The sequence below is a fragment of the Panthera tigris genome, chromosome A3 (assembly GCF_018350195.1).
Source record: "Panthera tigris isolate Pti1 chromosome A3, P.tigris_Pti1_mat1.1, whole genome shotgun sequence".
Taxonomy (NCBI): domain Eukaryota; kingdom Metazoa; phylum Chordata; class Mammalia; order Carnivora; family Felidae; genus Panthera; species Panthera tigris.
In genome coordinates, this window is record NC_056662.1 from 138787864 (window position 1) to 138811296 (window position 23433).

At 52.8% G+C, this 23433-nt stretch overlaps 1 long non-coding RNA gene across 1 annotated transcript; it reads left to right on the forward strand.

Annotated features, from left to right (window-relative positions):
- The first annotated feature begins 75 nt into the window (after nucleotides 1-75).
- Nucleotides 76-10062, forward strand: LOC122237461. The gene is made up of 3 exons (XR_006216074.1): nucleotides 76-427; nucleotides 1435-1496; nucleotides 9803-10062. It is a non-coding gene; the product is annotated as an uncharacterized LOC122237461 (long non-coding RNA).
- Nucleotides 10063-23433: the final 13371 nt, after the last annotated feature.

Here is a 23433-nt window from a genome sequence, read left to right on the forward strand (position 1 = left end):
CGGTCAGCGGGTGGGCGGTGCCACGGCATCAGGAAGTGACGTCAGCTGCTGTAAGGGCAAGCCCGCCCCGCGCGGTGGCCTCCGGCCGCGGAAGCCGCGTCGCCCTCTGTGCGCCGCATGGCTGGCCTGCTCGGTGGCCTGGCCACTCCGTGCACGGGGAGAGGTGACACGGATTTGCTGACTCGGTGGCCTCACCGCCGCCCACCAGAAGCGCACCGGTGTCCTTTTCTCCCTCCCCCACAAAGGGAAACCTGGTCTGCTCTTGTCTAAGGCAGACGCCCTCAGCCCAGCTGCGGCACCCCGCCCATCCCGGGGTCGTGCGCCACCACGTGCCACCCGGTCAGCGGCCCGGGATGAGGCCCCCTGCTCGCCGGCCTCTGACTCCAAAAGCAAGTTTCCGCCCCTTGGCAGGCAGAGGAAGGGCTGGGTAAGTGATAAAAACTCCCAGAACACAGAACAGGCACAGAGGTCCTTTGGGGCGGGGGCGGGGAGGCGCTGCCGGCACCGCGGACACGCACGTTCACACTGGGCCCCGACTGGGCCACGGAGACCTAAGCAGCGAGGAAGGACCCCCAACGCTTACCCTGCCCAGAGCCTCAGCGGATGACCATCAGACGCCGTCCGACGTCCTGGCAAGAAAGCATTTTTGGGGGGGCTGGGGAGGGGCGAGCCAGGCCAGTTCCACACTAAGTCTCGACAGCAGACCCAGAGCTCCTCTTCTGTTTTCACGTGAAATTCACCGGGAAGAAGAGTTCTGCCTCCGGTTGGCCACACTGGGTGCGAGAGGGCAGAGCTGCAGTGATTTCTGCGGTGAAACCCCCTCCCTTCTGCAGCCTCGCGGCCCCCGGGCTCCCGTCCTCGTGCAGGGTAGACACGGGTCAGCCACACACTGACTACACCGTCCGCGTCCATGAATGACAAGACTTCATTCTTGAGCCCGTGGTAGCGTCTGAGGGGGACGTCACCTTACCAAAACTCAACTTTGATGATTACTGTCTTCCTTTTTCCTAAAGTTTTCTTAATCCGACATTCTACCCCGAGGATTTGCTCCCACAGCCACCGCAGGGGCCCAGAGTGACATCATTCCTTCTCTCTGTCTGGGGCCAGCCCTCTGCTGCCTGACTTCTGGCACCCGAGGACACCGATTTCAAATATTCTGTCCCATTTTCTGGATGTTTATGTCCCAAGATGAAGCTTGGCTCGGTCACTCCATGTAGCTGGTAGCAGAGGTCTGTGTCTGCTACTTTTCAAATGAGAAAAAAAGCCCTGATGTTTTAGTTTCTTTTCATAAAGACGTTTTTAGACAAATCTTTTAAATAGAATGAATAAACCAACGAACAATCTGGTCTTTCCATTTATAAAAATACATACATTATAGATCCTAAGATTTTCATTTGTCACCTATTTTACTCTAAACACAGATGGTTCTTGCAGATAAAGCCACATGCCTGCCCGAATGGAATGCCCCATCCTGGCGTGTTCATCAGGGACGAAAGGTAGTAAGTTTTTCTCTATTTTTTTTGAGCAAGGGGAGGGAGAAACAATAATGCAGGTGATTTCTTATCTAAGTTTTAAGGAAACCTACAGCACAGCCTTGGCCTCAATAAAATCTGTGTGCACACGTGTGCATGTATGTACACACGTGTGTGCACAGGTGTGAGTGTACATACGTGTGCTTTGTGGGCACGTGTGTGCATGCGCATGCACGTGTATGTGTGCTGAATGCACGTATATACCTGCACGTGTGTGCACGTGTGTGTGCGTGTGTGTGCATGGGGTGTTGGGTGGGTTTTCATTTGTTTGCTGCGTTTTTCTCCACTATCAAAGTTTGTCGTTGAAACGTGTTACGGTCTGAATGTTCGCATTCCCCAAATCCGTGTGTTGAAATCCTAGTGCCCTGGGTGCTGGTGGTTGGAGGTGGGGCCATGGGATCAGGTCAGGAGGCTCCACCCTCCCGGGAGCCCTCTCACCGCCCCTCCCATGCAGACATGGTGAGGACTCTGGGGAAGGATCCTCACCCAGCAGGGGTGTTCCAACCCGGGCCCCCCAGCCTCCAGCACTGAGACGTGAATGCCTAGTCTGTATCTGACCGGGGGTGTGGTAGTTTGTCTTGCACCTGAGTAGGCTAAGACAAAACACAGTGTGTGGTTGCAGCCTTAAAACTCCAGATATTTCTACTAGGAGGATTGAAGTTTCTAAAAATGGCACATGTATAACAGGGGGCAGCTCCCTGTTGTGTTTTTCTCTCATCACATAAATTTCTCAGGCTGCCTTCCAGAACTCCCTGCAGCCAGTGGGTAACTCGTGTCACACAGCGTTGGGTGTGTACAGGTTGTCAGGGTTCCTCCGAGCCTTCAGTGTATATTGTCCTCACTGGATTCAGTGCAGCAACAGACTGCCCATCTGCTGTTTGTAATGACTTCTTTCACTGGCTCATGACCTTAAAGGTCAAGAAAAGAGGACGACACAGTTATTGATGTGTGTGTAATATATAGTTTATGCTCTAAATGAAGTGTGTAGGCTACATATGTGAATAGAGGTGTGGGAAAATAAATGTTCTATTTTGACTTGGATTTTCTTAAAAAAGAAAATTCAGTATTAAAAATATTTTTACAATGGATCCTAGAAATATTTGTTGCATAAGTAACAAATTTGTATCTAAATATGGTTTCATTGGAAAAACAATGTGAAATATTTTTGGCTTACATTTTCGCTCAAGGTTTTGATAAGAACACGTACTATCATTATCACTTCAAAAGTTTTATGTGAAGATTCTGAAGATGACAGGTGGATTTCAGAGGAAGGTATTTTTAGACAAGTGAACAAAGTTCAGCTGAAAATGTAATGCAGAAACAGAATTATTAGAGTCATTCTGCAGTTAATCCAAGTGTGTTTTAGAAGCACTTTGTCACATTAAACACAGCCTTTAGAGTCGTGTTTGAGTCTTTTGGAAGTTGTTCCTTCAGGTGTTCCAAGCGCCCATGTCACGGGCACCTTGAACGATGCGCTCTGTGCACTGGAGTCATTCCTACTGCTCTGTCACCAAAGCCAGCACTGCACACCTGCTTTAAGAAGCACACCGTTGCTTTCCCTGTTTCGCGTCTCACTGGAATTCTTGGGTCACCTCGCCCCAAACCTCCAGCCTCGGCTGACGAGTAGATGTTTTCCTGCTCATCCTGTCCAGCGTGTGGGACCCCGGGTTCCCAGTCCCGCGGTGGGCACTGAGGTTACGGGGTTAAGACATTATGGCCCGTGATCTCCAGGTGTGTGCTCACGTGCCACGATGGGACAGGTGTGTGAGGAGCTGAGTCCCGAGCACATCGGCCCGGGAGGGGGTGTGGTGAACACTCATGGGGGTGCTTCTTGGGCTCACTCATGGCTGGTCCTTCTCTCCTTGTGGGTGCGGGAAGGACAGCACCTCAGTCTGTCCGGGGAGTGACAGACTAGAATTTCTGAATATTTACCTTGGCCAGACGGTAAGTTTTACGTGGGTGGGAAAGTGCTTATTGTTCCCAACCGCTGTGTACCTGGCACCAGTCCCCGCGCCCACAGTGGGCACTGAAGGTGTTGTGGTGTTGGCTCTACCGATGGGCATTTGTGTGGACTCCAGTGTTTCTCCATCACAAACAGTATGGCGTCCTGCCTCAGTAGTGTCTGCGTGTGACGATCTCTGCGGGGATCACACACGTGGGTTCGTGGAGTCAGCGCCTCTGCAGGGTTCTTCCCGCACGTTGACCAAACCACGTTGACCGATTTGTGCATCTGCCTCGGCGTGCAAAAGTGCCCGTTTGTGCACATCTTTACACCTGTTCATGTGGGCAAATCCTAGGCCCGTGAAATAACATCACATGGTTCTTTTGAGTTCTGTTTTATGCAGAACGTTAGCGAGGCTGACCACCTTTCCAGAGGATTAACTGTGCGTTTCCTTATTACAAACTACCGTGTTCTGTGCGTTGTCCATGGTTCAATGAGTCGACTCTTTCTTGTTGCTATTATTATGAGCTGAACTTTGTCCCCGTGAAAATCACATGTAGAAGTGGGCCCCCCAGTACCTCAGAATGGAGACAGGGTCTTCAAAGAGGCAAGTGAGTTAAATCAGGCTGTTTGGGGGCCCAATCAACATGACTGGGGTCACTATAAGGAAAGGAGACCGGGGCACAGACAGACACGTCTCCATGTGAATGAAGACAGTCGTCCACAAGCCAAAGAAGGAGGCCTCAGAAGGAACCAGTCCTACCTGGATCTTGGAGTTTCAGCCTCCAAACTGTGAGAAAATAAATTCTGTTTTTTTATGCCCCTGGTCTGCTGCCCGGCCAACGAACATGCTGTGCAAGTGGGGTTTCAGCACAAGCTGGTGATACTTTGATGTATGTTGTAAGTATTCTCACTTAATGTCTACTTTGGTGGTATCTTCTTTTTTATGGAATTTATTTTTAAATAGCTCATTTTTTAAGGTATTTATTTTGAGAGAGGGGGAGGGACAGAGAGAGAGAGAGAGAGAGAGAGAGAGAGAGAGAGAGAATCCCAAGCAGGCTCTGTGCTGTCAGCACAGAGCCCAACATGTGGCTTGAACCCACGACTGTGAGATCATGACCTGAGCCGAAATCAAGAGTCCGACGCTTAACTGACTGAGCCGCCAGGCCCCCCCTAAATAGCTCATTTTATCCCCTTGTTCTGTGTGACAACTCTGTCATACGTCCATACACTATTGTTACATCTGTCTGGGTCATCTGTGTCCTTTTGCTGGCCACCTGTTCCTTTTCTTATCCATGACATATTGTGTAAGTTGATAGGCCACTTACAATTCCTGCTGTTTGTTGGGAATCTTCCGCTGACTCTTGGTCTCCCGAAGCTTTGGCCTCCAGCCACCATACCTCCATACAGATATTAAATTCAGTTGAAGCATTCTTTCAGCATCTTGTTGGAATTTTGATGGAAAACGCATCTTATCATTAGATTAATTTAGGGACCATTGATATATGGACTGTGTTATGTCTTCTCATCTATACCCATTGTGTACATCCCCATATATTCAGGGTTTTTGTCTTTGAGAACTTTAAACTCTTTTCTCTCTAAAGTTTTTGTACATCTTATATTAATATCATCATTTGATAACTGAGTATTTTATTCTAGTATAAGTGGAATCTTTTTTCCATGAATATTCTTTTTTTATTATTATTATTTTTTTAATGTTTGTTTATTTCTGAGACAGAGACAGAGTGTGAGTGGAGGAGGGGCAGAGAGAGGGAGACACAGAATCCAAAGCAGGCTCCAGGCTCCGAGCTGTCAGCACAGAGCCCGATGCGGGGCTTGAACTCATGGACTGCGAGATCATGACCTGAGCCGAAGTCGGACGCTCAACCGACTGAGCCACCCAGGCGCCCCTCCATGAATATTCTAATTGTTACCGTTGAAAATAAATACAATAGCTTTTTTTAAAGTTTATCTAGTTTGAAAGAGACCGAGACCGCATAAGTGGGGGAGGGGCACAGGGAGAGGAAGGGAGAGAAAATCCCAAGCAGGCTCCTCCCTCTCAGCACAGAGCCCTACACGGGGCTCAAACTCATGCCCATGAGATTATCACTTGAGCTGAAATCAAGAGTCTGATGCTTCCACTACTGAGCCACCCAGGTACCCCCTTCCTAACGAATGGGTAAGTATCCAGTACGTACTCTCTAACGAATGTTTATGTATACAGTAAGTACTCACTAATGACTGCTTAGGTATCCAGTGGGTAGTCACTGCAGGCACACCATCGCACAGCACACCTCTAGAACTTACGAATCTTGCAGAACTGAAGGTTCACGCCCTCTGAACCACATCTCCCCCGCCCTCCCCACTTCCTGGCGCCCACCATTCCGCTCCCTGCTTCTGCAGGTCTGAGGACTCCAGGGACCCGTGTAAGTGTAATCACGCAAGATGTGTCCTTCTCGGCCCATTTCACCAGCGTGACGCCCTCCAGCTTCATCCGTGCTGTTGCCCATGGCAGGGTTGCCTTCACTGTACAGGAGAAGTTACACCCGTGTGCACACACACCACGTGCTCTTTATCCATCCCCCCTTGGTGGACATTATGTGGCTTCCGTGGTTTCAGTTCTTGTGGACAGGCATTGTCCAGGCGTGGCCTTTTTAGGCTAAAGTAGCCTTGTATTGTCTTATGAATAGCTGCTCATATGCTATTTGTTATAAACCTCCTTTCATTTTAAAATCTGTCTTTAAAAACTGGTTATAATGATGATAAAAGTGATATCATTTGAAGGGTTTTAGTCTAACGGTACTTTCAGTCTTCAATATTGATTTTGCTTTCGGCTGTATGCCTCCTGCTCATCACTTGTTTTTACCCATTTTACTTCTGCAATTCCACTGTTGTCTCTTCAAGCCAGCCTTCTCCGTTGCTGTCTAATCCATGGTATTTGTCATTTTGTATTTTATCTGTCCTCCGAAATATCGCCTTGTATTTAATGTTGTTGAGAATGCAGAAAGCACTGTTGGCTGGAATTCATTACTATCTCTACAGTACAAATCCGGGGATTTGTAAAATGATAAGTTGTAGCTCCCTGAAAGTCAAGCCATGTGAGTTTTTCCAAATTTAAATCCTGATAATGGTGTTTCATTCTGTGTGGTTGGGAGTTGGATAAATGCTATATGAATTTACTCGCAGCCACAAACAGTTCTTCCCTGACCTTCCTTCCTGTGTCACATTCTTCTTTTTTTTAATATGAAATTTATTGTCAAATTGGTTTCCATACAACACCCAGTGCTCATCCCAACAGGTGCCCTCTTCAGTACCCACTGCTAAATTACTTTTGTTTTCCTTTATTCCCTGTAATTGTGGCTAACATTTTTGAGTGATCGCTTTGTGCTAGACAAGACTCTGAGCGTTTTGTAGCTTGATGAGGAGATGTGAGAGCAAACCCAGAAAGACCAGGTGCTTTGCCCAAACCAACTCAGAAACTTCAAGAGGTGGGATTGAACCCAGGCATTTAGAGCAAAGCCCACAAGTTAGCCAACACATCTTAAGATTCCTTTGCTTATAAGATGTGGCTAGAATATTAAAAATAAAGAGAACGCGAGGATAACTAATCATGGCAAAAATGGAAATAAAAACCAGTGATAATAACATTATCACTCAGAAGTATTTTTGGAAGTGCTGCTTTGATTTGGTAGAGAAGTGGAATCTCGATATTCAATGTGTAATGAGAACTCACTATTCAACCCACACGGATGTACAACCGTCTCATTAATCTGCAGGCCTGTATGGCGTTAGAATTCTTTCAAATGAAAATGAAGTATTAACTGAGAATGAAAAGAAATCAGTGTCTTTCTCTGAAAGCAGGGACTGCTCAAACCTTTAAAAAATACGGTTTTGTACGTTTTCTGATACAAACTGCCATTTTCAGGAACTCGGTGCCGATGCGACATTTGACCAAACAATCTCACAAATGACTATTCAGAGCTCACCGTGCGCTAAGCCTTTTATGTGGACTTTACATCTGTTTTCAATGAAAAAGTCAAGGCTCAGAAAGTTCAAATCTAAATGCCAAGGTCACGCAGCCAGTGGATGATGATTCTCAAACCCAGCCTGAATCTCATGCTCACATCCTTGCACACCACACAGCTTTTCACGGATTGTAAGTTCCAGAATTCGCTCCTGCTCTACTTTCTAGAGCTGTCTGTGATGTGGCTGCTTTGGTGACCTGAGATGATTCCTATGGGTTCCTGAGGCTGACCACAGACCCTGAATCGGGGCTCCTGGGCCCATCCAGCGTCTCCTGAAGGGATGGTGATGCTCATGTGCTACCAGCATTGAGGGGGTGGAGGTGCTCACACGCCCTGGGCATCGGTGGACACAGCACTTCCCGAGAGCGAGGCAGGAAGGACCAAGTGTCAGCCACTCTTCACTGTGGTGGGAAGCACACTGGCCGCAGAGTCGGAGAAGGGCCGGATCCAAAGCAGCCGCTGCCAGCAAAGCGGGCTCAGTGTGAGAGCCCCCGTCGTACGTGTACCCAGAGCACGGTTGCACCCACTGTGCTGAGCGTGCCGTGTGGGGACCCACCTGGGCTGAGCCTCCGGGTCATGGGAACAGGAGTTTCTGTTTCTGTGTGTAACGGCTAGGGGTCAGCTGGGGCTGCAAGCTAGCCTCAAGGGAGATGTCATATGTTTTCAGTAAAAGGTGTGTGTGTGGGGGGGTGGGTGGGTGGGTGTGGGGGTGTGTGTGTAATAAACTCTTGGAAGCTGAGAACCACATTATGCTCTCGTATTCAGTACTTTGCCTTGTTGTTTTGTTGATTGTTTCCTTCTCTGTGCGGAAGATTTTTCTTTGGATGACATCCCAATAGTTTAATTTTGCTTTTGTTTCCCTTGCCTCAGGGGCCAGATCCAAAACACCCTATGATGTCACTCATAGGTGGAATTTAAGAAACAAAAGCAAATGAACAACAAAAAGAGAAACCAAAAAATAGATTCTTCACTATAGAGAACAAAGTGATGGTTACCAGTGGGGAGGGGTTTGGGAGGTGGGGGGAATAAGGATGATGAGCCCCGAGTCACGTGTAGAACTGTTGGGTCAGCGTATTGTGCGTCCAAAACCAATTCGACACTGCACGTTAGCTATGCTGGGATTAAAATTTTTTTAAAATGGTTATTCATGTTTTGAGAGAGAGAGAGAGAGAGACAAAGCATGAGCAGGGGAGGGGCAGAGAGAGAGGGAGACACAGAATCCAATGCAGGCTCCAGGGTCTGAGCTGTCAGCACAGAGCCCGACACGAGGCTTGAACTCATGAACTGTGAGATCATGATCTGAACCGAAGTCAGATGCTTAACCAACTGAACCCCCAGGTGACTATACTGGAATTTTTAAAAACTTGAAGGAAAAAGAGTCACATCACGAAAGCAGAACAGTTCTCATCTGAAAAATTCAGCATGAAGGCAGCTTCTAAAATCAAAGGAAAACTGCAGCTGTGGGGTTCCCGTAGGACCAGGCAGCGTGGTCCCATATCTTCCACTTTCTAATTAGCTGCAGAACACCCAAGTTCATCCATAGAAATAGTCTCCTAAAGTAGAGATATTTTTCTAATAAGTTGAGACACAAGATGTTAAAGCCACATTAAAATCTATAATTAATAAAGGTACCGTGAGCTGAATTTCAATAAAGGCGTTGACTCCACTTCTGAGTTATAAATTAGGAGGTCAAAAGTTTTTCATGAATTAAACTCCAAGAGGGGAAAGTGACATTGGGAGTACATATTTCAGAATCGTTTATGTCGCCTAAACATTGCCCATTTCTATTTGCTACAGAAAAATTAGTGTGTCAGGTATGATTACTGAGGAAGCAGAAGCCAATGTCATTTCCTCCCGGCCAGCGGGGGCCGAGCGTCCCGCAAGCCGGGGGCCTGTTTCAGTCACGAAGTCTCTAATATACATCTCCTCAAACATTGCTTGTCCTTTAAACAGCGGGCTTGTTCTTTGAACTGAAATAATTAGCATATAAAGGGCAAGTCTTCTGTTTAAAGGAACTTAACGCATTTCGGATGACGTCCCCTAGAAATGACCTTGGTTCCACGATGCCTTCAAATCAGGGTGTCTCTGCCAGGATGCGCTTTGCTCTTGAGATAAAGGCAAGGTGTTGCTCAGATGTGGAGGAAACCTTCGCGGTGATCCCGGCCTAAAGACTCACGAGTGTGTTTTTAATCAAGATCACAAGGAACGCTGTTACTGTTTTATTGTACTGATCTGCAGAACTCTAATAATCACCTAAATTAATTTTGCTAAACTTTTGATTCTCAGTTTTCCATTCATTTCAGTGTTTCAGAATGCTCTTTTGCCTTTCTGCACAAGGGGAGAGCACAGCCTTGACGGCCGTCGGGGCCTGTGGCTCTCCTCATCAGCATCAGTCCGTGTCGGCCCAGGCCCCGCGCACCTGCCTGTGACCTTGGGCACCTGGCTTCCTGCCCCCAGCCTTCAGCATCAAGCAGATGTAAAATTCATGTCCACAAAGACGATGATGTTTTTGAGGTTTAAATGAGTGAATGATTGCTACAAATAAAGAGAACTAATAAAAATAATAACAGGCAGATTCTAATCCTTTCCTGTGCCTTTGTCATCAGGTCTTGGAGCCTAGGATATCAGGCAAGCTGTGTTCATCTTCCGTGAACTCCACAGATTGGCCCCTGCACACAAGCTTGGCTTTCCAGATGCGGGTCGTGGGCCCGTGATGCTGGGGGGACCGGGCGCCGGGATGTAGTGGTGTTTGTTCTCTGCACTTCCCGTGTCTCGTCGGGTGGTTTGGTGTCTTACTTCAGAGACTCATTTTGCCCCATTCTCTCCTCCTGCTCCAACCGCACGCGTGTCCCTGGGTGTCTGGGCCTCTGTCCTCTTCATTCTTCTGCATCTGGAAAGTTCCTATTGACCTCCCATCGGGCTCCCCGATTCTTTCCTGGGATGTGTCAAGTCAGCTCCTGAGGGCACCGAAGGTACTTCTTTTGTGTCACCGTGTTTTGAGCCCTGGTGTCCCTCCCTCTCCCCCCCGCCCCCGTGTGTATACACATGGCACTCATCTGCCTGATGACGACCCCCTTGGCATCGCAGTCTGTCCCTTTTTCCCACTAGAGACCCTCACGCGTGCGTCACGCTTGCACCCCGTGCCTCGTACGGTCACTCCGACTGTGTCCTCTGGCTCTGGTTCTCATGATCGCTGTGTGTCTTCGGAGTGTGGCTTCTCCTGCCCTTCGGCTCACCTGATTCGTTCTTGTTGGACGTCACACGCGTGGAGCAGGGCCGTGGGCTCAGGGCGTTGTGCTGTGTGGCTGGAGCTCTGTCATCTCAGCCCCGGGGCCTGTGCTTTGCTCCCCACACTCTGCGTCCTGCCACCTCCGATTGACCCTCTGTCCCCACGCTGAGGGGCTGGTCTGTAACCTTCTGACTGACCCTGCCTTCCCGCGGGCTGCGTGTTGGGGGGTGTTTCTGTGCCCCTCCAGGAGACCCCAGCCCCCATTCCTCCACCAGCCACAGCGTCCCCCTTCTATTGCCGTCCCCCATGGACATTTTACCCCCTTTGCCTCTCCCCAGGGAGGAAGAGGTTTCTGTGTCTCCTCGGGTAAGCTCTGTCCCCTGGGATGCTGTAGACACGGTCTGGGGGGCCGCTCCGTGTCCTGTCCCCCTGTCCCAACCCTTTTGGAGCCACAAGGCCACGAGAGCTTGGCCCAGTGCGGTGGCCCATCCGCATCACTGGTACTGTTCCTACCCCTCGTGGTTTCTGCGGCCGGTGAGTAGCCCTCAGCTGCTGTCCCCCTCTGATCTCGGGGTGTGCTTGCCCCGTGGCCCTGGTTCTCTGACGGTTGACACTTGTCCCCCAGAACCGGGATGTGGGGGCTGCACTGATGGACTAGATGTGCAGAGTCCCCATTTTCACGGAGCCTGACAGCGGAGAGCTAAGAGGGAAGAAAAGTCAGCGAGTGGCTCACGATGAGTTAAGGCTGTGATAGGACGTGCTACCCGTGGGAAACGGTGGAAATTGCAGATCCCCAGGCAGCGTCTGCTGTAGGCAGTTTCTGGGGGAGGCTAAGCTGAGCCGTGAGGGACAGACAGACCTGGTGCAGTGAGGGGGCTGCAGGGGGAGAGAGGGAGCTGTTCTGCTGCACAGCCGCTGGCGGCTGGAGGCGGATTCTCGTGTAAAGTCCTCGCGCAGGGACTCGTCTGATGACCCTGTTATGGGCCGAATGGTGTCCTCTAACTTCGGTTTCTGAAGTCCCCAGCACCTCAGAATATGGCTGCGTTTGGAGATGGGGCCTTTAAAGAGGTGACTGAGGTTAAGCGAGGTCATCAGGCTGGACCCTGGTCCCATCTGACTGGTGTCCTCAGGGGAGACGTCTGGACACAGGCAAGGGGTCGGTCGCCAGGCAAGGGTGAGGGCGGTTGCCCACAAGCCAAGTGGAGAGGCTTCAGGGGAGACCAGACCCGCGGCCTCCAGAACCGGGAGAGCTGCTGGATGAGCCACTGGACGTGGGCACGGTGGACGTGGCGCTTGGGAAGTCCCGTCGTCCGGCCAGGACTCCCGAGCCGGCTGGAGTGTGGCCTCTGGCATTGCCTGAGCCTCTGGTGCTGACCCTGGCTGGTTCAGGAGCCCGACGGGGGCACGGTCAACTGTGCAGAGACCCTTGCGCCCAGGTGTGTGGGGTGTGGACGGCAGGGAGTGGGGGAGGCAGAGGCCCGAGCCCAGGAAGCCTCCCCCCCGGCCGCTGAGATTGGTCGGGAGGTGTGGATGGTCCTGCCCGCGCTCCTGCTGGCCCCTGAGTGTCGGGTTTGTGGGTCTTCATTTTACTGTGAAATGTGACTGTGTTTGGTAAAATGTACACTTTATGCTGCTCTCAGAGTTATTTACTTCCAGGAAGAGGCAGCAAGGTCCTGCAGCAGGACTGTATTGAAGGGGTCTGATAGGAGGCCTGGGAAGGTCACGTCCTTCCGTCAGCCCGGTGGGCTTCCCTGGGGCCAGGTGAGCCCTAGGTGGGAGGGGTGCGGCGGGGGCACTCCGGGGGGCGTCGGCGCGAAATCTTTTCAGACCGGCGGGTGTGACAACCACTCCTCAGTAGGAGAGTCCTATGTCCCCTCACCCTGGGTGAGGAGTGCGCCGGTCTCAGGGGAATCCAAAATTCAGCAGAGATGAGTCCTTCCGACAGAAACCAGGCGTGAGGGCACTGCGCTCACAGGGGTGAGGAGTGACATGAGCTGCACTCGCAGGGGTGAGGGGTGATGGGCACTGCACTCAGAGGGGTGAAGGGCACCACACTCACAGGGGAGGAGTGGCGGACACTGCACTCACAGGGGTGAGGCGTGACATGCGCTGCGCTTGCAGGGGTGAGGGATGAAGGGCGCTGCACTCGCAGGGGTGAGGCCTGACAGGCTCTCTGCTCACAGGGGTGAGGAGTGACGGGCGCCGCACTCGCAGGGGTGAGGGGTGAAGGGCCCTGCTCCCAGGGGTGAGGGTGAAGGGTGCTGCACTTGTAGGGGTGAGGAATGACAGGCTCTGTGCTTGCAGGGGTGAGGGGCAAAGCGCTCCCCACTTGCAGGGGTGAGGGGTGAGGGGCTCTGTGCTTGCAGGGGTGAGGGGAGAAGGGGTCCCCACTTGCAGGGTGAGGAGTGACAGGCACCACACTCACAGGGGTGAGGAGTGAAGGGTTGGGGTGACGGGTGCCCTGGAGTCCCTCCGGCTCCTGCCGTGGGACCCAGAACGCTGCCTCTTGGAGGCGCCGGGCCACGCAGGGCTCCTTAGGACCGGGGCTCCCGCCTGCAGGCACCGTGGGGGGTGCTGAGTGCTCGGTTCCTCTGTCCCTCCCAAAAGTGTACGAACTGTAACAGCTGGCACAGAATGTGGCTCGTGAACCCAAAACCATCACTGGGCTGGACGTGAAAACGTGTGAAGTTCCCACAGTGCCCCGGGCACCCCTGCAAGCCTCCCCCTGCGCCCTCTTGCTGCGTGGTCTCCAGAAGGCGGAGGGCGTACAGGTCTGGGTCGCCGTGAGGGAACACCGCGTGCTTCCTGTGGGATGACCGTGGGGTTACACAAGGCAGCGTGTGCGCCCTCCGGACTCCGCGTGCCTGCTGACGTTTCCTTCTCCACGCGTTTCAATCTCGCCCAAGCGTCTACACTCTGCTGCACGCGGTCTGTCCTGGCACCTGCTCCCGCAGATTTTCCTCTGCCTTGGAAGGCTGATCCCAGCCTCACCTGCCTTACGAGGAGGAGTCGCAGTGTTTGCTGTCCCGCCCGGTGCGACTCAGCGCCTGAGCTACAGGACAGCGTTACCGCTGGGGACTCAGCTAGTGAAATCTCCCATTTTGCAGATGAGGAGCCTGAGGCCGGGGAAGGACAGGGACACCCAAGGTCACAGGGCTATAACACCTTGTGTGCACACGTGGGCTCGGCGGCCCTCTGTGCCTCGCCCCTGCACCAGGGCTGAGCCCAGGGGGACACTGCTCGCCGGGTCAGCCTGAAATCTGCACAGCACGGGTTCCCCGGAGGTGTCGGGCTGGAGTCCCTGGGGAGACACATACCCCCACCTACGTCTGGGAGCTCGTGTCCTCAAGGGGCAATTCGCAGGGTGGAGTCTGATCCACACACAGAGGAAATTCAAGTCAGTAAACACGGCCCGAAACCTTCTCACTGGATGGAGCTCCTCCAGAGGCATCTCAGAGACTAGCCGGTGACACCCGCCTTGGGACAGTCAGGCAGCCGTCACAGAGAGGCCGGTGACACCCGCCGTGGGGTGACACCTGCCTGGGGTGGTCTCTGGGTGGGGCTGGGGTGGGGCCCTGGGGGGTCCCTGGGGTGGTCCCTGGGTGGGGGACCTGGGGTGGGGGGCCAGCTTCACGGCCCTTCAGCTGTGCTGGGAGGGAGATGCCAGCATCCCAGCCTGAGTCAGCCGCCACTTTCCAAGGGCTGACCTGAAGGTGGCCGTATGTCAGTCGTTGGCATGTTTCTGTCTCCGTGAGAAGCGGCCCGCCCCTCTGCCCAGGGTTGGGGGCAGGGGTGGGGCGTCTTTGCCAGTTTCAGGGCACAGTGTGTGCATCGGCCCCAGGTCAGGGAGGAGGGCGGGACTGGGCCAGGCTGGGCCATGACCACTAGATGCTCGGTGGAAGTTGAAAAAAGCCACTCACTGTTGCTTGAGCTCCTACTGTATCCCAGGCCACGTATACAGTGGCCAGCAGCACAGATGCCTGTCTTGGGGGAGCTGCGTGGTGAATGAAGGGCGGTTAAATAAAACCAGCTGTTAATAAAGAGACTAGACCAGGAAGGGTCTCCCAGGTGTGGCCTCTGCCATCGGAGGCCATGGGTCGGCTGTTCAGGGACGAGGAGAGGGGACCCGGGCCAATGCGTGGGTCCTGAGTGCCCCCTGATGGCAGCAAACTCAGTTTGCAACCAAGGAGTGACCCCAGGACCCAGCACAACCCAGCGGTCAGGCAGGCTCTCCTGATGGACACGCTCCGGGTACGAACCTGTGCCCAGGTTTAGAAGTTCATGTGCACAGAATGGAGACTCCCCAGTATCTCTGTCGTCATCAGGGGAAGTAACACTTAGAAGGCTCATGACAATGAAAATTTGTACCTGTTGGTGTTGAAATCATCATGAGGTACAAGCTGAAACATTAATGGAAAATCAACACCAAAATTAAGTCCTTCAAACCCCAATGCATAGGGGCATCTCATTACACAGAAATCTGTGTCTGAAAAGCATACAGAATCCTGGGGCACGTGAGCTTAGAAATCGGGACCATATTTGTAGATGAGAAATAGAAACCATGATTTCTTTAAAAATTACTAAAATTTAAAATATCAACATGGAGAGAGATTTTATCTAAGAAATTTTCAGACATTTAAGCTGTTTGTGGTTTTTGTATGAGTAAAGAATTCTTTTGACTAATTCTCAGTGCTCATATTTCCAGTAATATGCTTACACATTTTGCTAATGAAAGTCAAACTGCATTTATGAATATGAATTATTAACATTGATACATAGTAGCTAATTTTCAAGATACTGTGGGAAAACACCATAAAGTTGTATTAAATATTCATATAATCGTTGTGATAATTAATCCATAAAGCAATTATAATTAAAATGGAAGTATCTTGTCTTATAAATAACCAAATAAAATATAACTTTATTTTTTTTAACATTTTTATTTATTTTTGAGAGACAGAAAGAGACAGAGTGTGAGCAGGGGAGAGGCAGAGAGGGAGACACAGAATCCGAAACAGTCAGCACAGAGCCCGACGCGAGGCTTGAACTCACGGACCTCAAGATCGTGACCTGAGCTGAAGTCAGACGCTCAACCGACTGAGCCCCCCAGGTGCCCCTAAGTACAACTTTAAAAGGCAGAAGGCATCACTTGGGTATTCGAGCTACGAAGGCAAAGTCTCAGTCACCCCCACGGGCCAAGATACCAAGAGTAAAAGAACCGTCTCCCGCATGCAGAGTTTCCTGCTCGGGAACGACACAGGGAGTGGCTGTTTCTGCAGGGGGATGACTGTACTGGCAGCCAGTGCTGGACGTGGTCACACCCTGCGCCCTGCTCCGTTTTGGAGCCTGGTCGTACTTGTCACCGTCCGAGTGAGGAAGCCAGGCGGTCAGGGTCGGCTCAGCACAGCACCCACAGGACTCGGCGCGAGCAGAGACGCTCTGAGGGCCGTTGCCGGCTGTTCAGACGGGCCCAGGCTTGAGGAAGCCCCGGGGGGCTCTGCCCTCGGCCTGGCAGGTCCTTCTCTGGAAAGTAGGAGGAGTTGACGGGGAGCGAAGGGCAGAGGGTAAACTGAGGGTGCGCGTGAGTCGGAGATGCCCCCCGCGTCGGTCCAGGCGGCCGCGCAAAGGCACCTGCCCACCTTCCAGAGCTGCATCCGGTGCAGCCTGCAGGGGGCGAGGACAGGGCACAGAAGACCGCGGACTGTGCTCTCTGCCCGCCTGCTCGTCCCCCGGATCCGCCGACACCGAGAGCACGGCCACCGGAGCACAGACAAGCTGGTTGTTTGTTGTGGCCTTTCCCCCTCCTCCTCTTTCCCGTTCAGAATTCCCAGGGATCTGGGATTAAAACGCTGGGATTGGGATTCTGGTGAAGGAGGAAAGCCGTTACGACATTGGCGCAGGGAACCGTGTTTTGCGGCTAAGTGAACATGTTGTCCTACTTCGCGGATGAGCTCAGCCTCACAGAGACCGATGGCCACGCGGGTGGTGTGGCCGCCTTAGTGCTTCCTGTCACCCAGCAGAACGGTGGGAGTGTGTCAGTGACAGGCAGAGTGTGGAAACAGAAGCAGCCGGTATCCGCGGGCAACAGAAGCCACTCCGGTCACTTTAAACGGAAGGGCCGTGCTTCCAAGGATGAGGTGGTTTCCCCGATGGCCGCGTCGGAGGCGGCGGCTGGAGCGGATGAGCCTCGCGCCCCCGGCTCAGCCCCAGGATGCTCGGGGTGGTCCGGAGCTCGCGGCTGCCCACACGTCCCCCCGCAGCACCCGGAGGCACGTGCACAGTGCCGGCTCGGTAAGTGGGAGCGGGGCCGACGGGGCCAAGGGGCAGCTCGTGATGGTGAGTGAGGCCTGGCTTGCGCCCGGCATCGCTCAGTCCTCGTGGTTTTCAGAAGACGGTCGTGTGTTATGATCAATACAGACTCGGAAAACTTCAGACATGGTCCTCGGCAGAATCCGACCGGCTGGGCATTAACTAGCTCGTTTGGGCCATTTTCAGAACAAACTGATTTCTAGACATTCCACATTTGAACTTGGGTTTTTCATGTACCCTTTTCTCTTTTCCCCAGCGAATTAGTTCTCACCGTGGCCGCCCCCCAGGCTCCCAGCCGAGCTCTGTCCCTGAGCGCCTGTGAGCAAGGAGCTGTCGGTTCATCCGGGAAAGCAGATTGCCACGAACAGATAAAGCACTTAGCGGGGGGTGCTGACCCCAGGATGTTGAGCTGGCTTCCTTCTAACACGGAGAACCGAAAGAAGGTTCTAGCTAATTAGCACCAGTGACCACCGAGGCTCCTTCTGGAACTATGGGGGCTTCTCCACAATTAAGCAGCTGGAAACGGTCCCCGTCCGGCAGCCTGGACTTGTGTTTCTGTCGACCTCTACACGTGTGTGACTGTGAATCCGAGGTGAAGCAGAGACTGTGAAGAAATACCTGAAACGTTTAATCTGGTGAGTAAATAGATCATAGGAGACATGTGCTCAGGTTAAATTATATGTACCTTCTCTTTGATTGTGAGGGTACCGGGGCCCTTAGTCAGGATTAGCTTGGGAGCCACTTTACACAAGAATACTTTGTGCTTGAAAAAAAAAATTCTACCTCTTAGAATGCAATTGGGAAAAATCAGTTTACGTGCCCACATAAAGAAGGACGTTTGTGAGCCATTTACCTGGTCATGGAGTGGTTTTCTTAAAAGCTGGTTTACAGCCATATTTGTAACTATTTTTTCTTTGATGAAATGTTTTTCTGTAATGTCATTTGGGAGTGTCCGTGAAGGCTGGCCGTATTGATGAAAGACCCCGCACACAAACAAGGAAATCCGTGTGCTTGTAACTCTGGCACAGATGGAAAGAAATACCCTTCCTTCCTCCACTGCTGGAACTGAAATGCCTTTGTGAGAAGTCTCCAAGGTCCAAGGGTGACGTAGTTAACCTTTAACGGAGGCAGCATCTGGAACGGATGCTCTCGGTGTTCAGGTATGTTCCTGCAGACGAAGAGCGTCCCAGGTGGGACTTGACTGAGTTGAAGGAGGGCGTTTTAAGGATGAGGGAGGTTCTGTATGGGTGCATCGGGGGACGGATGAGGAAGCTGCTAAGGGCTTGAGGCCCAGGGATAAGGGCCAGCGATCCCACCCCACTGCCCCTCCCCTGGCCGCTTCCCGCCTGGGTCTGGCAGGCCTGGAATGATCCCCACATCAGTAACCACGGTATCAGGGCCCCTCTCCGTGCCTCCAGCCTGGCCCCATCCTTCTTCTCATTCTGCAGTTAGTACTGCCCCCTCCGGACACCTTCCCGACTTCCCGACTCCTTCTCCCCCGTCCCTGTGCCACCTGTAAGACGGGGCACCTGGCTGCCACAGTACTCACCAGCTCAGGCCGTGAGGATCTTCCGGGGTCAGGCACGTAGGTCCTGGGCACCTGAGGGTGAGAACCTGAGATTGCGTCGAGATCGGAGACACTCAGCCAAATGGTTAGTGGGTAACAGGCCTGTAACGCATGTGAGCAAAGTCAGGGATGTTTCTGGAAGGACAGAGAACAGTGCAGATGTGGGTCATCTACTCCAAATCGCCACAGTAAAGTCTCCTTGCCTCTAACAGTGTGTTTTTCAAGTTCTTTCACCAGAATCACTCGTACATTTTATTGACATGTCTGTTTGCTGAGCATTGAAACATGAAATAAAAAACGTTGGGGGCGCCTGGGTGGCTCAGTCGGTTAAGCGGCCGACTTCGGCTCGGGTCATGATCTCGCGGTCTGTGAGTTCGAGCCCCGCATCGGGCTCTGTGCTGACAGCTCAGAGCCTGGAGCCTGTTTCCAATTCTGTGTCTCCCTCTCTCTCTGACCCTCCCCTGTTCATGCTCTGTCTCCCCCTGTCTCAAAAATAAATAAACGTTAAAAAAAAACTTAAAAAAAAAAAAAACGTTGTAGGTGATTGGATAGAAACACAGGCTATTGACGTCCTTGTACGTTCGGGGTCGGCAGGGTCCCCAGACCCTGTCATGGGCAACTTCTCACAGCAAGTTTGGTGTCATAACACATCCTGCGGGCATCTGGCAAGGTCAGGTGTCTGGGTGGTCATCCAGCAAAGTCAGGTGTCTGGTGGGTGATACACCGAGTTGTTAGTATGGAAACAGGTCTAACTGGTGATGAGATTCATATGCATTTGTGGGGCCTGTTTTCACCTCAGCACCATAACTGCTCTGAGTTTTGTCAATCTCGTTTATTGGCACTTCTTCCATAGTGTCTTTTTCCTGTTTTGATGAGCAAGAGGTTGGTTGCTGTTAAAATGGAGTCAAAAGCATCTTTCCTAAGGTTTTCATTAAACTCGCAACATACGGTATGAAGTGTCTACAAGTTAAAATTACACAAAACCAGTTTCCTTCGGTGCTGATTTTACTTTGAGAAGAGGGCTCACCCCCATTTTACTTTCGGGGGGGTGACCCCTCGTGGGGTTGTGAGCGAGGTACCCCAGTAACCAGCTGTGAGGAGCATAGAGCGGTTAGCCCTCCGCCCACGCGGCCTCTCAAATCAAATGCTAGTCACGGTACATAAAATACCTTGGAGCCAAACTCTGCCTCTAAATAAAAACGGAAATTTCACAGGTGTGGCAAAATTTTGGCAACGTATGTTCTTGTAGGTTAGGAACCGATCGATTTTACTTGATTAAAATGGTGACGTCTCCAAAATGTATCTGGGGGCCCTGGGCCAGACCCCGCAGCGGGAGCCTGGACAGAGGCATCGCCGGCAGCACGTACACGCGTGACAGGGGGTCGGGTGTCCCCTTAGCCCTCGCTCCCTGTGGGGAAAACAAAATAGCAACTCAAGTCTCCTGGGCCCCCGGGAGACTTGAGTGTGGTGAGGGCCGTGCCCACCCCGCAGTCAGCGCACATCAGGTGCTCGAGCAGTGAGGGGACGGCTCCCTCGTCCGGGCTCCCCCTCCCATGTTCGGCAGCCACCAGGGGCTCTCTGCCTCTGTGCCTCCGTCTTTATCACTCTGTCTCCATGTCTCTCTCTGTCTCTCCCCGTCTCTGTCTCTCTTCCCTCCTACCATCGTCTCTCCCACAAGAAGGTGCCCAGCAGCCCGTCAGGTAATAAAGTCTCTGTCCCTGGCGTTGAACGTCTGAACCCCCTCCTCTGGATCAGAATCAAAAGTGCTGCCCTCTGGGACAGGCGGACAGAGCAGGCGGTAATACGGGGGGCGCAGCTGACCCCTGGACTCCTGCGTGGGTTGTAGGAACAGGGACAGCCCACACCCCACAAGCGTTCCACGGAAGAGGCCAGATTTTCTCTTTTTTTTTCCAAGATGAGTAAAACGTATATATTTTTACGACAGTTCCATCGGGGAAGGGGAGACCTGGGTGTAGGGGGACCCGGGTGGAGGTGCCGGGAGACCCGGGTGCGGGCAGCCTCCCTGCCGTGGGCCTCCAGCCGGCACCTGGGCTCTGAGGACCTCAGAAACGGAGAGTCAGGTGCGGTTAGAACCAAACACCCACCGTCCTTTGGTTTCCCTGTGTTGTTTTTCCCGGCCGGTTCCAAAGCCCGAGCTCACACCGGGGGCTGCGGTCAGGCTCGTGTCAGGGCCAGAGCTCCCGCGGTCACTGCTGTCCCAGACCCGCCACACGGTCGTTCCTGAGCCTCGCGCCGCCCCGCCCTCCAGCGTGCACCTGCGCTGTCCGCTTGCCCCACTCCAGGCCCTGGCAGGTGGACGGAAGGAGGGGCCCCGCTGTCCCCACGGCCGCCGAGAGACTCCAGTCCCGCCGCCTGGGCCCCACGGAGGACACTTAGAGGGAATCACGTATGTGTCCGTCAGGTGTCCCTTCAGGTGTGCCTCAGCCTGTGGACTTTGTGGCTCCATCGGGCGTTCACCTGAGTTTTCCTGGATGTTCGTCTTTTTCTTGACAAAGCCGGGATTGTGCAGTGATGCCTCTTTCAGCTTTTCTTTACTTCGATTCTTAAATTCCCTGAAATTCCCTGAAGGTCTGTGTTGCTCTGGGGCGGCGGGGGCGGGGGGGGGGGTCACTAACGCTGGCCCTGATTCTCCTCCCACTGGCCCAGCTTCAATCAGAGCTTCTCTGATTTTATCAGTTTTATTCATGAGGCCGCTGAGTAAGAATTCGTTACAAATTAATGAAGCTTTGCTGAAGACAGTTAATCAAAACTTAGAAATCATCAACGAAGGTAAGAGAGCTGCCTGGCAGGGGTGTATGTGACCTGCATCGTCTCTGGGGTTCTGGCAGCGGCTGGGAGAGGAGAGCAGCAGCAGGGGTCTGACCCAAGGACACCTGCCAGAGAAGGTGTGACGCCACCGTGACCGGCCAGGGAAGGAGCAGGTGCCCCTGCAGTTCCCGCCTGTGTGACCCAGAAGCACGAGGCTGTGGGCTGAGGTCCAGCGGAGGAGACCGGGGGCGGGAGAGGGTCTGCAGGGGCTGTGACTTTCTCTCGTGTGTGCACGTTAACGGCCGCTCGTGAAACCTTGCGATACGTCTCTTGGCCGAGCGAACACATCCTGTGCTTGTGTTGATCCCGTGACTGAACAGAGACCCGAGGACGTAAGCCCGGCACACATGGGCACGTGTGTAATGTAAGACGATGATGTGAGGGTCTGGAATTAGTTGGGGGAGGATTTGAGTCTCGAATGCATTTTACATCACCCCATATAACCAGCTACGACTGTTAACCTGAGCTTACGAAAGGGTTTGCAATCACTGAACGTTATCACTCCTGATTAAAGCGATTAAACTGTGTAGCTGATGTGAGTCTTGGAATCACAGGGTCACATCATTGTTCCCCTTCTGTGGGATTTAATTAAAGAGGGGGTCCTCACAACTAGTAAGATTGGTGTATCTCCTGGATGGGAGAAACACGGACGTTCGGCAGTGGAAACCGCTAGCCGTGGGTGTGGCGCTGTGTCCCAGGCGGGCCAGCTCACAAGACCGTCCTGTCCTGGGAGACCTGCGGCGGGTTGGCGGGCAGGGGTGACGCTGTCACAGTGTGTGGGGGGGAGACGCCTGGGGGTCCATCCCCGGGCCGAGCAGAGCCGTCAGGCCGCCTGGAGAATCCGGGACACGTCAGCGCGGCCGGAAGGTACGACGTGAGGCCAGGGGCTCGGTGTCAGGGGGGCCCGGCCGCGGCTCCCCCGTCGTGGGGAAACCACTGACTTCTGTTGTGTTCTCAGCGAGAGTCGGCTTGAGTGCGCTTGCCCCAGCGCGAGACCCGGGACGTGGCTGTGGTCCGGGTTTACTGCAGATGAGCAAGCTCGTGAGGAAGTGTGAGCGGGGCCGACGCGGCCAAGTCCCTCCACCCCTGGGCGGCCGTGCGCTTACGAAGCCGAAGCCACACACACGGAGAAGCTAGAGGCTGACACTCAGGACTGGATGGAGGGGAGAACCAGGCCCCAGGACGAGCGAAGCAGCCGTCAGAGTGCCGTCTGGGCTCCAGCGGTGCGGACGGTGCGGGTCCCCGGCAGGAGCGTCTGTAAGAATGAAGTGCCCCCAGTAAGGACGCTGTGGATTCACAGAGAAGGGCTTTCGTTTGGTTACAGTTTCTCCAAAGAGGACCAGACTTGTGTGCATTTTTCACGAGATGTGAGCATCGCCCCGGGGCGTTGCCAGAAATGAAGGAGTAGGTCTCTTGGAAGGATTCTTGCAGGTTCCAATTTGGGGAGAACTATACTTCGCACGTAAGATACCTGTATTCAGAAGGCTATTGTGATGAGGCACTTTCAGAAAACGTGTTCTTGGCGTTATTTTGAGAGTCAGAGTGTTATGGTCTGAACTGTGTCCCCTCACGATGTACACTCCAAGTCCTGACCCCAGGAAGCATTGGGGGCCTTTACAGAGACGATTCTGTTAGAACGGGGCTGCTGGGGTGGCCTCTTCTCCAGTAGGACCATGTCCTTATGAGGCCACACGCACACAGGGACGTGGTTTGTCACTTGTCAAGGTTGTTGACCAAACTCACCAGAGCAGACTCCTGACACTCCTTCTAAACCGAGGGAGCTGCTGGAGGCAGAAGCTTCTAGAAAGCAGAAGCATCCTGTGCAATGGGCACCTGCAGGTGTAAACACAGGGGCACCCCAGTATGTTCTACTTAGGCTTTCTGGAAAATTCCTTCTCTTTGTTGACCTATTAGCTTGCTCCTATGAGACAGAAATTATTTTAAATCATGAAATCTAATAAATGTTGACCCAGTGATAAAATAAAAGAGCAAGGATCACG